The sequence below is a fragment of the Nipponia nippon genome, unplaced genomic scaffold (genome assembly GCF_047370975.1).
Source record: "Nipponia nippon isolate SJK-2023a ecotype South Korea unplaced genomic scaffold, ASM4737097v1 scaffold_10, whole genome shotgun sequence".
Taxonomy (NCBI): domain Eukaryota; kingdom Metazoa; phylum Chordata; class Aves; order Pelecaniformes; family Threskiornithidae; genus Nipponia; species Nipponia nippon.
This window is the reverse complement of record NW_028262291.1, coordinates 22,901,656-22,915,556: the sequence shown is the minus strand read 5'-3', so window position 1 is coordinate 22,915,556 and position 13,901 is coordinate 22,901,656. Positions and strand designations below refer to the sequence as shown.

The 13,901-nt window shown below is 40.0% G+C and overlaps 1 long non-coding RNA gene across 1 annotated transcript in view; it reads right to left on the bottom strand.

Moving 5' to 3' along the window:
• Nucleotides 1-249: 249 nt before the first annotated feature.
• Nucleotides 250-13,901, bottom strand: part of LOC148057119 (uncharacterized) — a 50,926-nt gene continuing 37,274 nt past the window's right edge. Inside the window, exons 5-6 of the long non-coding RNA XR_015701890.1 lie at nucleotides 2,847-3,108; nucleotides 250-1,837 (exon numbers count right to left, since the gene is read on the bottom strand). This is a non-coding gene — a long non-coding RNA (uncharacterized LOC148057119). The remainder of the gene's footprint in view (nucleotides 1,838-2,846; nucleotides 3,109-13,901) is intronic.

Sequence of the window (13,901 nt, the reverse complement as noted above, 5' to 3'; positions counted from 1 at the left end):
AGGAGACTGCTGATTTTGCTAAGGGTAAAAGAACTACTTAAAATGTAAGAGGACGCAAGTGAAATTGAAAAGAGGGAGAATATATATGAGTTTAAATGGAAATTTTTATTTTACAATTAGATTCAAAATTAGCTAATTGAGCTTCTTTATTCCTAACTGCTAGATTATTAACATATTTCTATTTTAGCTAATGTTTAGCCAATCTGTTCATGCGAAATTTTCATACATGTGTTTAGATACCCTGTTAAATTGATCTCTGACCTCTGGTAAGTTTTGTTCTCTCTCTTGAAATATTTCTCAGTAACTTTCCAGTATTGAAATTCCCAGAAACTAACGAAATATTCCATGCACATCCCTGTTCAATGGCATAATGCCTCCAGTTATGCAAACTAAAAGTGCTCAGCTGATGACTCTAATTAGCTGTTAAACAGTCCATTTCGGTTCTTTTTGCAATCTTGATGTTGTGCTCCTGCTGTTTCTTATACCCTCAGTTTTCATTGAAAATGTACTGTTATCCACTTATTCCTAAATAACTGTATACAAACTTTAATCAAATTGACATCATGCACCAAAATTGCATCCATTTTAGTTGAACAAATCCAATCATTAACCATTTGCTGACAGCTACATTTCCACCCACCCAGCCCAAGTCTAGTGGTTTCTTGGCACTATTTAATGTAACCAAGAAATGCAAAATTAAAAACAAGCTTCCAAAATTCTCATGTATTGAGACCTGTAAACAGGTCCAGCTGCTGTTTAAGTCAGTGAAAGGTTTGCTGTTATTTTCAGTAAGAGCAGGATGATTCCTTTTGGTACAAGATAGAGATGTTGTGTACAGGGTTTGACATATTTCTCTATCATAGCAAACAAGTACAAACTGTGCAATAGGAAACAGCCCTCATACAACCACAAAAAGTAAGGCATGCACTTACAATATTGTAAATCCCAGAGGAAACATACTGCAAGTTCTCTTTCAACGATTCTATTTAAGAAAAGCTTAGAATGAACACTTACTGTTCTAATGGGTTAATTAGGGTGAAAGATTAGCATGGGTTGTGGAATACAGGGCGGGGGGGTGCTTCTGTCTTTTAGACAGAGCAAAAAGTGCTAGTAAAATCATTAATCTGCTTAGTGTGGAAAGGTGTTAAAACAAGACTGTATAGTGCCCAGTGTCTCAAATACTGTGTTCAGTTTTCGGCCCCTCACTACAAGAAAGACATGGAGGTGCTAGAGTGTGTCCAAAGAAAAGCAACGAAGCTGGTGAAGGGTCTAGAGAACAAGTCTTATGAGGAGCAGCTGAGGGAACTGGGGTTGTTTAGACTGGAGAAAAGGAGGCTCAGGGGAGACCTTATCACTGTCTACAACTACCTGAAAGGAGGTTGCAGTGAGGTGGGTGTCAGTCTCTTCTGTCAAATGACAAGTGATAGGACAAGAGGAAACGGCCTCAAGTTGCACCAGGGGAGGTTTAGATAGGATATTAGGAAATATTTCTTCACTGAAAGGGTTGTCAAGCATTGGAACAGGCTTCCCAGGGAAGTGGTAGAGTCCCCATCTCCGGACGTATTCAAAAGTCGTGTAGACGTGGCGCTTAGGGACGTGGTTTAGTGGTGGACTTGGAAGTATTAGGTTTATGGTTGGACTTGATGATCTTAAAGGTCTTTTCCAACCTAAATGATTGTATGATTCCATGATTCTATGAATCTATGAAGTGAATTATTTGTGGCACTTTTTTTACTCTGAATGTCAGTTGGTTTTATATACAACTACATTCTGCAAGAATCTTTCTTTTCCTTCTTCTGATAAAAGTCTGCCACATCTGTTCAATCAGGGATTTACACTGCAAGAAAGAAAAGCACATCAGCACATTTAGAGACACAATTTGTTTTGTGCCTGTCAATGGAAATGATGTACACATGTAAAATTAAATGCCTGCATTTCTAGATCAGAGCCTTAAGAACAACATGCAGAAAAGTCTCTGCTCTATGACTGTGCTTTTATCGGACATACAGTAACTTAGTCCAGGCCTCTGAACACCCAGGTATTTCACTCCCCCCACAGAGAGCAAGTGTAAGGTCAACCTTATGGTACATACTGTAGAAGAGTTCCTTTCTGTTTGCTAATGCTACTTATGAAGGATAAAAATCTTTAAAATGTGTGGGTAACAGTTTGAAATCCATACGGCTTTCAATGAGAAAAATGACCAGAAGGACTCTCTGATTTTCAGCCATCCTGCTGCTTCTGGGGAGTCCACTGAGGCAAGCAAGATGCTTACTCATCTCCTGGGGAAAGTTGGACAGATGAGAGCAAGATCCTCATCGTCAGCATGGAGGCACCTAAAGCACCCAGTAGAAAGAGACAATGCCTTAAGGTTTGCCAGCCCTGTGGTAGCAGACAATACTGTCAAGAAAAAGCCAGGGATAGAGCTGCTGCTCTCTCTTGTTCTTCCTCAGCAAGAAAAAGCCAGGGATAGAGCTGCTGCTCTCTCTTGTTCTTCCTCAGCTGGTTTCTTCTGGATCCAGCACAGCTGAGACCAGGTGCTGGGACAGGTCCCACATCCTTTTCTCTGCATGCTCCAGAGAGACACTAACCCAGCATTTTAAATGTCTATACTTTGGATTTAGAAGATTAGAGATGCAGGCTGGAGAGATAATACAAATCCTTGTGAAGATCTGTTTGAAAACACAACTAAGCTCAAAGCAGTGCTGAGCCAAAGCATCTTATCTGAGGGTTTTCCTTCCTTGCAAAGAATCTTACAGAATCTGCACCTGGTAAGGAAGAGATGCTTCAGATTCAAAAGTACTGAAACTTGGAAAGAGGTAATGTTGTGACCTGCTTGATGATCTTACCTCTTTCCCATTGACCCATGACTTAATCCTTTCCAATCTTCACTTAGAAAATTCCAGCAAAGTTGTTAGCACTTATGTTCGAGTAAAGAGTAAACAGTCTGTGTGAGTGTGTATCCAGATCTTTCCTTCTGCTCTCCCTTTCCAGCATTCTTCAACTCTGTATGCAGACTGAGTTTTCTAAAGTCGTGGGAATAGTTGCCTTATGCCACATGTGCTTATAATCCCTGATTTAAGATTTCTTCACAGGAACTAATTTTTTAACCTGTCAAGGAAAATAAATAAATAAAGCTGTTATTTAATCAACACCTGGCAAGCACCTGATGAAAGATGATGCATCAAAAATAGCTATTTCTTGATATTTAATTAAATGAAACAAAACAAAGTACTCTCCTGGTATAGTACAATATTTCACAAGATCTACTTCTATCCAAATGTTTATACAGAATAAATTATAAATCCTAATAGACCCAACTTTCCAGCTTCCACAGGAAAGAGTTCATCTCATTCTTTCTGTGCAAGTTATCATTTGAAAAAGGAGAGAATTTCAAAAAGCTATGTTTTGTCTTGCAGAATAAATCCCACTCTTAAGACTTAAGGGGATTGTGTCATTTCCCAGCATTTTATCACCTTTAACATACCCTGAAAACATTTCTCTGTACTCTTCTAACCCTTATTTTTCCTAATCAGGGAAATGTTTCTGCTGAGAATTATGAACTCCCCTGCTGACAATGTGAGCATACACAATGGTGCTAAGCAACTGAATACATGCAGAAGTGGTCAAGACAGCATGTAATTGGAAGTGCGTGCATCTCCTTACAAGATTTTGCTGCAAGGTACTGTTCTTTGAATTTTCCTGGCACTTAAAATGTCCATTTATTATAACAAGCTTTTTATAATATGAAATCATTCAATTGTTCCTGATATTTACTGGGAAAGCTTTAGGCTGCAGCTAATGAGTTGCTCCTGGTCCCAAAATCACATTTTTAAATTAGTTATCTGAACTAAGATATTCACATTGTTGTTTCTGATTCTGTGCTACCTATTTACTGCAAGAAATGAAGTGTTCTCTTGGGTCCTACAATGCCTTCATACCCTGCTGCTTGCTGTCACCAAGCCTAGCTGTGAAGAGGTTAATTATGTCCCTCTTTAGGCCAGTTCTGTGCCCACAGACTTCTGCGTATTTTCATATGTGGAGAGAAGTGTGTAGCCGTTTCCTGGACTGCTCCCTGTCCCATCCTATGCCCGCTGGGAGGGTTTGAAGTGACTTATGTGCCACAGCAGCACACGACAGGGAGGCAGACAGCATTCACACCCAGAAAAGAGTATCAGATCCTCATGCAAAGGTCAGCCCTGTCTGGTTTTGCCAGTCAACTAACTTCATTGTTTTTTGCTTAGAAGAGAAGTGAACCATGGAGTTAAGGACCTTTTGCGGATTATAATCTGCCTACAGGCACAGAGCTTAAGAATTGTCAAATCAAGCATATCATCTGGTCTCAGCAGCCTTGGAGAACTATAGGGGAGGAAATCAAGCATTTCAGTAACATCAGTTGTACCCATGATGAATGGTGGGTATAAAAGCAGAGGCTTTGGTAAAACTCTGTACACAATTATGTCCACAAGAATCACTAGTATTATGTGTATTTGATATGCAATGCACAGAGTCCATGGGCATTGTAGAGGATGTGATATTTCAAATATCCTATTCAGATTCTCTAATTAGCCATTTTCATAACGGAACTCTGTCTAATAGGCCCATTTTCATAACGAAACTCTCTCTAATAGGCATTTATCCCCCTTTCTTGTTCTCTCAGTAGCATGAACAATTACAGTGCAACTGTGAAAGAATGCTACATTTTTTGCATATTTTGGTCAAGGTCATAAACCAAATCAATTATTCCAAATTGTTCTGAGCAGAACCTAATTTTATTACCCACTTGTCAAGTACATCAATCAGATGTGATTTTTTTTGAACCTATTTTCTTTTCTGGTTAGCTGTTTTGCAATTACCCCTACTTTAAAAAACACATTTCTGTACTGAATAATGGTTATATGTGCTAGTGGCTAATGCATTTCTGTCAGCAAAGAGGAATTATCTTATTTTGTCCCATTATTCAAATTTAACATACATATTCCTTGGTTTTCAGCATATTGTATATAGAAAGGACACCTGGTAATTTACTGTACAAAGGGCTTGTGCTGTTATGCAAAACTAGGCTAGATTTCTTTTCTTATATTTTTTAATGCTCGGGAGGGCAGAGACATTTCAAAAGCAGAAAACCACAATGGACACTGCATTATATTTCCACATGAAATTTAAATAAAATTGAAATGTGTCACTCAAGCAAGACATCTACATATATTAAAAAAAATCAGTAAATCATATTTTTCTCCCAACTATGCTAATTATCTAAGACTCTTTATATCATAGGAAAGAAATCCATTGCTCCTCTTATGGGTGCATGACTGACTTACAAAAATTGTAATGAGATAACATAGGCTTTTAATGCTAGGTCTTTCAGAAAGGCACTCTAATTCAAGTCAGCAGTGGCTGTAAACTGCTTTAATCTAATAATCATTGAGAACTGAGAAATGGCTTTTATTTCCCTGCTTTCCTCTTCTTCTAGGATTTCTGATAGGCAAGCTTTTACTTCACAGAGATTGACACAATTGGCAGAAAAGACGAGGTTTTGACTAAGCCGTAGAGACTTATGCAATATCTTCAGATTAACAGTAAAACTCCATATGAGTATCTCAGTTGAAGAATCCTTATTCTGGGATAAGTGTCTTATGTTTCAGTCTTTGCCATCTTCTGAGAAAACAGGATACATAAAATTAAAAATGGTAGGCTACGTCACAATCCTGGGTGAATAACAGATAAAAAGCAATCTGCATTTCCATGAACATTCTCTAATCACAGCTTTACCATATTCCTGTGGAAGTTGCACTGATACACAGTGAGAATGGGTCAGGTAAATCACATAATAGTTCTGTTACTGATGATCAGAGTGAGCAAAACTGAATGCTGCGCTCCTGCCATCTCTCTGCAGCACCTCTAGGTTCCACTTGGAAGAAGGGAACATGCTGCAGCTGTGAGAAGCGGGTAGCCTGGCACTTGTCACAGGCCCTCCAGCTGACAGTACCTGTAATATTGTACAAAAAGCCTGATTTCTCACAAGCAGTTCTAGGAATATCAGATCTAGATCCGACTGTATGGAGGAGCTGATTGAATTAGCATGCAGAGAAACCCATGCTGTGGTTGGCAGGCTGTTGTCAGTGCTTAGGCTGCCTCGGGTTCCTCTCCATTACGCAGAGTGAGCATGCAGGGTTCAGTGTTGTGCACTGGACAAAGGTACCAGACACACAAATTCCTGGATGCGTGAGTTGAGGGTTTGAGTTCTGTCTGATTCACGACAGAGTTTTGCTTTCAGGTGGTATCACGTGCCAGAGTACTGCAGTTAGAAATTTCCTAGCTCCAGATAACAGGCAGCTTGGGATGCAGATTAGCTTTTGAAAAAGGAATGCAGTGACTGATCAAATCATGTGAGCCAGCTGTGCAGTGAAGGAATGGAGCATCCCCAGTATGATCCAGTATGGGGAGATGTGCCCTGTGAATCTGTTACACTTTCACTCTCCCTTTCTCACCTTCTCTTCCTTATGTTGACTTTTCAGGCTTTTATGGCTTCTTGTGCGTGGTGTGACACAACACAGCACCTCAGAAGTGGCAGCTAACCACCATTTAGAGTGCCTGTATGAGAAGAGAAGGCAGGGAGCAGACCATGGATTTATTTGGGGAGATGCTGAAAATTCTTGTTCACAAGAAGGGCTGTGCTTAAAAAGTAGCATAATGAACACAGACAGATGCCTGACTCTCACAAATGCATATTGTTGTTTACTGTGATGTTGTCTACCACAGTAAAAGACTTTCAGGGCTGTTCTGCTGCTAATGAAACTTTGTGGGACTAACCCCAATAAAAAGAATCCTCCTTAGAAAAACAGCCATCACCAAATCACAGCAAGTGTTCCCATCTGGTTTTAGTAAATCCCAACCCTTTGAGCTGTACTTTATCAAATGTAGCTTGTAGTCTGCTGCCTTGAGTCTAGCACCAGCACTGGAGGACTATCATTTGCCCTGAAAAGGTTTGTGCAGGGATAAAAGAATATCCTGAACCTTTCATCACAGGGATTCTGCTCCTAATTGGGCCTAAATAAGTCAGGAAAGAAAGTTAATCCAGCTCGGCAGGCTGGAAAATGATTTTGGTGATCTAGTAGCTGCCTGATACATATGTGTCCGTCACTGCAGTAGCAGTATCTGATATTCTTTACAGAAGCAAAGCCAAGAACTGGATGGACTTTGTCTATCTGTTTATTTAGGTCTTTGTTTCTGCTACACATAATCATGTCTGCCTGTGTTATTCTTAGGAACCATTCAGGGATAGCTCTTCCTTTTCATCCAATTCAGAGATAAACTCAAGGCACAGACACATCTGAGTCAAAGCAGGGAATGAAGTTTATCCAGGTGCTACCCATGGTACAGCTTAAAAAGCCTTCTGCCTCCAGTTACAAATACAACATCTTTATGTAATATTCACAGTTATCTATCTTACTATATAGTCATAGAAGAGGAATCAGAATCAAAATAATAACCCAGAGGGGAAAAAAATGCCCCTCTTGTATTACTAAAAGACAAATTGGGTTGTTAATCTGATATATATAACTTTTAGTTAAACAGAAGAAAGAGCAAGCCAAAAAGTTGACATTTTGTGTGCTTACTGCCTTCCATAAAGCTGTACAATTACATTTGCATCAGATAACACTTCACATCTCTCCCTTTGGTAGGGACTGGAGGTCCGTACCAAATGAAATGCATCTATCTGAACATCTATCATTTCAAGTGCTAAGTGAAAAATACAAGCTCCCTACCCCCATGTGCTCCACTTGCCTTAAGTATTTTTGTTGTTTATCTTTCTTTCACCTGTCTTTAATTCATAGACTCTGGTATGAAAGGTTCCTGCTAAATTCATCAGCTTTGAGTTATCTGTGCTCTTGATGGTGTTTTCCCAGTTCAACTTTCCCAATACCCACCTTCATGTATACGGATTTAAAGGATTTAAAAGCACTTTACAGCCTATCAGCTAAATCCTAGATGACAGAAATCTTTCATCCTGGGAGGGCCTCTCATCATTTGACTTGTATCCCTGCACATGACCCAGAGAGAATGCTGCCACTGTCAGTGGGTGGGCAGGTGTGGGTGGGCAGGAAATCCATGTGCTTTCTGTTCACATCCATCCTCAGCTGCAGAGCTGCTGCTTTGCAGGAAAAAATAGTACCTGTCCTGAGAATGCATTTAGTTGCTGTCATTCTCAGTGTCTTGCTCATACAGAAGCTGTGCCATTCATTCACGTGTGTCGCTCTCTCCTTCCCTCCTTTCATGCTATTAAAAGAAATGATTTGTCCCTTTTTGTACAAGCATGATTTAACAGGTCAATTTCTTGTGCTGTGGGGGATACCAGGCAGAAAGGAGGTAGAAAATGCCAGAAATTTTTAAGTCCAGGAGCTGACAGAATATCTTCTTATCAGTATATGCAATTGTCTGGGAATGCATGCTGAAACCTGCACATGTGATGGAGCTTAGGTTCCAGATGATCCATCTTTCTTATACAAATCTTGGATGATCTGAAACAGGTGCAGAGACATTTTGCAATAAGTAGCTATGCACAAGCAACACAGACAAAATTGCTTGATTTTAATGCAGTTGCAATTAATTCAATAGGAGAAAATTATTCCATTGTATTCCATGTCCACATATTTGGAAAAACACAAAATAGTATTTTAGATTCCCAAAAAAGCTTTGAAATAATGAATAGCTTCAGTGTAAAAAAACAGATAAACCTCATTGCCTAGGAGCTTCTCTACCAAAAACCCCTACTAAACAATAACCATGGAGCCAGCTGAGAGTGGGGCTATGAACCAGCTCTCTCTGCTTTTCACAATATGATGTTGTTTCAGCAGTATCTTAATTTTCACTCCAAATCTTGGCAAGCCAATTTCTCCTTCCACCCTCCCTAAGTAGAGGGCTGAAGTTTGCCTCCAAAGAGATCTTGGAAATGGAAACACTATCACAGTCTGAATTCTGTGGAATTGCAAGACTGGGTTTTGCTTCACATTTTGTGAACAACACATGCATATAGAAACTTTACTGAGCCAAACTGAACCTGACTAAGCTATTCATAGATGCTGTCACAAATCTGAACATGAAGTTCAAGAGATAATGTTTCTGGTGCCTTGTAAAGCTGTCCAAGTAACCCCTTTGCTGAGAGGTGATTCTTCAGAGAACCATGAATACATATAGGTGGTGCTGTGGCCTATTTACTTTTGATATTGTGTAGTTACAGTGACATTTCTGTTACGATTTGAAGTGCTGTTGTCAAATCAGTGAATTAATAGAAAGAACAGCTCTGTGCTACATTGTTAACCGTTACTGATGGTCTCACTGACAATCATCAGTCAGCTTTTGATATTGATACTGAAAAACGAGCCTTGGAATTACATAACAATTATTGCTCCTTCGAAGTGCACTTTTATGACTTGGCGTATGCCAGCAAGGTGGGGATAGCGGAAGGGAACAGGAACAGCTGAAGTGAAAAGCTCAGCTAAAGAGAACGGCTGGATTTTTCTTGGAATACATCACTCTGAGTTCAGTGCTGAACTGTCAAATGCCAGAGTCACAGACAATATTAGCCTGGTAAATAGCAAGCTGGCCAGAAACATGAGGTCTGGGAAGCAGGGAAATGAAAGCTGAAAAAGGAGAGATATTTATGGGAGGAGAGAAAAAAAGGTCTTTGTGGAGAGCTTCGGCTCTGTTGTTATGAGACGTATTCTTTGCTGCAAAATAGATCTGGTTGGTGAAGGGGTGTGGCTGTGCAGCTATGCTGCAATTAACTCACCTCCCCAGGTGGAAAGGGTGGGGAGAGCAGCTCACAGGGAAGAAACTTGGTCTGTAAAATGCTGGAGCAGCTGTTGGGTTGTGTGAAGCTGGGAGAGGCTGTGGAGGGATAAGGGCAGCACTGGTGGGAGTAAGCCTTGGGAGTCAGTAATCTATGAGAAACAACAAGCAGCTAGGACTGTCTGTGAAGAGGCTCAAACGGCAGAGCAGTGTGGATTCAGGCTTCTGGGGGCAGAATGATCCAATTTTTAAGACTTCTAGAGCTGAGGGCCTATGGGAGAAACCTGTGAGGGGTTACCTGTTAAAATGAGAGGAGAAAGTAGCTTGTTCTGGCTGAGGAGGTTGCCAGCAAATTTGTGAGGGTTTTTTTTCAGTAGACTATCTGATTTGTGTTCTGGGAGGATGGAATTCTTGTTAACTCAGCTTTTGCTTTTCTTCTGGACAGGCAGAAAGAGGAGGGGATATGCATTGCTGAGCTTTCACCCTAATTGAGAAAGAACTACCTACAAGGTCTATTTTCTGTTCTTTAACTCCTTGTAAATATATCTTTTGTCTTTTCTCAAAGTAAACAGATTTCCCCTCTAGTATATGGCAAATCTCATTCCTTTTCATCTTATTCTTATTTTTTCCACCTAGAGCCAATTCAGTCCTCCACCTTTGCTGTTCTAGCAATTCTATGTTTCCCCATTTAAAGAGATTCTTATAAATTTATTTTGCTTTTTTTTTTTTTTTCTGACTCTTATTTCTGTTTTTCTTTTTTATTCCTGAATTTCTGTTTCCAATATTCTGACCTGCCCAGCGAAAGCGAGGGTGAGCTGGCAGGGGTAGAACGCTGTGACTGTCAGTGATCCTGTTCCTGGTCTCAAGATCTAATGCAAGATCAAGATAGCTGCTTCACCCCTGCCTTTCCATCAGGTTGCAGGGAGGGAGGGAAGAGAGAGACTTCTAAAGCTAACTAGTCCTGCATTGGGCTGTAGGTAGGGGTTGGTAGAGAAGGATATCGGAAATTCGATGCGCTGGTTTTAGTGGCCTGAAGCCTGCTGATGAGTGCCATTAGCTTAACATAATTGGTGCTTCTCTACTGGAAAAAATAGCTTCAGTCCTTCCCAGGAAACTTGCTCTATACTCCACCGGCAATTTCAGTATGTTGTAGTTTAGGAACAGCAGGTATCTGAAACTGACTTACCAGCATAATGCTATGACACCCTCCTGCCCAGATTGGACCTGCCTGCAGGGTTTCACAAATTAAAATCCACCCCTGTTCTATGAAGAAAGAACTGCTTATTTAGACCAGGAAATAAAAATGTGAAAAATGATTGTCTAACATGACTAGGAGCTAAAGCATAACATAGGCCAGGTCTGTGTCCCACCAGGAGGAAGACTAGCATTAATTCACTCTCTTGGTGGCTTTTCTCCGGACAGAAGGTAGAGCGAAGGATGCTGTAGCAACCAGAAGTAGAGAATTAAAACTGTGGCTTTGCAGTCTAATAGTAACCCCATCAAATAATTTAACATACAGAGCTGAATAGTCTGGTGTTATTTTTAGCTGGAGGAAAAGTATTTTGACTTATAACCTTCAGAAGGGGAGGGAAACATTAGGGAAAAAAATAGGGAAATATATTCTCTGCTTATCTTTACCAGTCCACAGTTACTATTTCTCAAAATAGGTGTGCAGTGTACATATCAGACAATGGTCTCCGAGTGCCTGAGTCTGCTGGCACACCTAGAAATCAGATCTATGATTTACATATGCCATCTTCTAAGAATTCATTTGCCAACAAGCCCAGAATGCAGAAACTAAGCCAGTACTTGAAAACAAAAAAACCTATAGAATATCACAGGTTGTTTCTGGTAACCTCAGTAGGACTTGGAAAGTCTCAAGATTTGAGACAACTGTATTATTAAATGAAAATTGTCAACCCTTGACCTTGGTCTAACATTAATGGCTTAGGACTTCTCTGCTTCCTCTGACTGCTAGAACAGTCTGCAGTTAAACCTCTGTAAACTAGTAACAAAGTTGAGACTTGTGTAAAAGAGAAAAGGAAATGAGAGCACTTACTGAGATGTGGTTTCAAGATTAGCAAAGCACATCTGTTGTCAAAAGAAGAGGGGAGAGATTGAGGAAAATATTTTTCTGTTTGTTAAGTTATTTTACCGGACACTTCAGGGAGCCATTGAGTACTTGCCTATTTAAAAAGGCTTGGACTAAAACTCTTCCTGCCAGAATGGGAAACAAAAATCACCAAAACTCATTCTGCAGTGTATACTAACAACAAAAGTGGCTCTCAATAAAATCACGGGTATTACCTAGAAACAGTTCTGCAGATACACCATTAAGAACTTTTACTGTCTACACACAGACCACAGCTGTATGCTAGGCAGACTATGCCAGTAAGACTGAGAAAACAGATCCCCCCAAACCAATATATTAGATCTGCTCTTTTCACTGCAAAAACGTATTCTGGGTCTAGGAAGTAAAACTGTACCTCTTTCACTGAAGCTAGTGTCAAAAGCATGTAACCTGTCTATAACAATAAACCAATAAATAATAGCAAAATAATAGTTGATACTATAGCTTCAGTCCAGCCATTCAAACCCAGGAAGGGCTGTGATACTTTCATTATATGAAAACATTAAATGTCCTTTTGCTGATAAACATCTGTACATAGGAGTAATTGTGTAATGCAGCTTTCTCATTCAAACATCTTACCATGTAGAACTTATATATGATTTAAAGCTGGGATTCACAAAACTAAAAAGTACCTTCTGTTGTCTAATGTTAAGCATACATGTGGGCAATGTGAAATAGAGAGCAAGTGAAATGATAACATCAGAAGAGTGCAGCTTGAATGTGTGCCATTCACATGCATAGGACCTAAGACAGTAACTGCACCTGCCTGACTCTCAAATCCATCCTGAACGCTTTAGGGGTAACTGCAAGACTTGCAAGATAACCCACATCCATTACCAGTGGTCTTTGCTTTCAATATACCAGGGAATCTTTCCCTTCTTCTCTTCTCCCTTGCCTCTTGTTAACATATGCCAGGTAATGGCAGGGAAGAAGTATACAGTTAATCAGTACCAATATGAGTAGGTATTAGCACTGGTTTTCTAAATGTATATTATTTCTCTGTACCATTTTGTGTTTTAAAATTCATGTACACAGAAGTGATAATAGAGATGTAATAGCATAGATTAGTTTAATGATACAGTATTCTTCCCTAAGGAATGATATTCCTCCATATCACCATGGAAGAAAAGCAACATTTCAGTGCACAAGCATATAGCTGACCTAAATATAGACACCTATTTGTGCACATTTGCAAAAGACTCACTGAAAAAACACAGCAAGGATTCAAAATAGGACTGTTATTCTACAAGCTAAGGAATAATACTTGACTCTTCAAAGGTATTTCAGTGCTTAATTCTCATTGAGATTAAGAGCGATGCTTCCATTGTGTTTCCAAGTGTATTGATATGAGCATTGTCAACAAAGATATGAATAGAGACCAGGTTTAAAAAATTGCATTTTTGCAACAGCCTTTAGGTTATGGTTTCTAAAATAGGAACTACACAGATGAAACAGAAAGTAAACCCTGAATTCTGCCCTCTTAAATGCAGAGGAAAACCTTTTTCCACCATGTAGACATAGAAAAGTGTGTTGTTACCAGAGAGAGTATGGATAGAGTTGCTTGGGGAAGCTGGTTCTTGGGAGACTTTTTGCTGCCATAACTCACCTTTGTGGCTCCTGGTGTGGTCTGCTATGCTCTGCTCTGCTCCTTGGGGTTCCTGTCAAACCTAGAGTGCTGGGTCCAGTTCTGGGCTCCCCAGTACAAGACAGATATGGACTTACTGGAGTGAGTTCAACACAGGGCCACAGAGATGAGTAAGGGACTGGGGCATCTTTCATATAAGGAGAGGATAAGTGGGCTGAGACACTTCAGCCTGCAGAAGAGAAGGTTCAGGGGGACCTTATCAATGTCTCTAAATACCTGATGGGAAGGAATGAAGGCAAGGGAGCCAAACTTTTCTCAGTAGTGCCCAGTGACAGGACAAGAGGCAATGGGACAAATTAAAAACCAGGAAATTCCATCTGAACACAAGAAAAAACT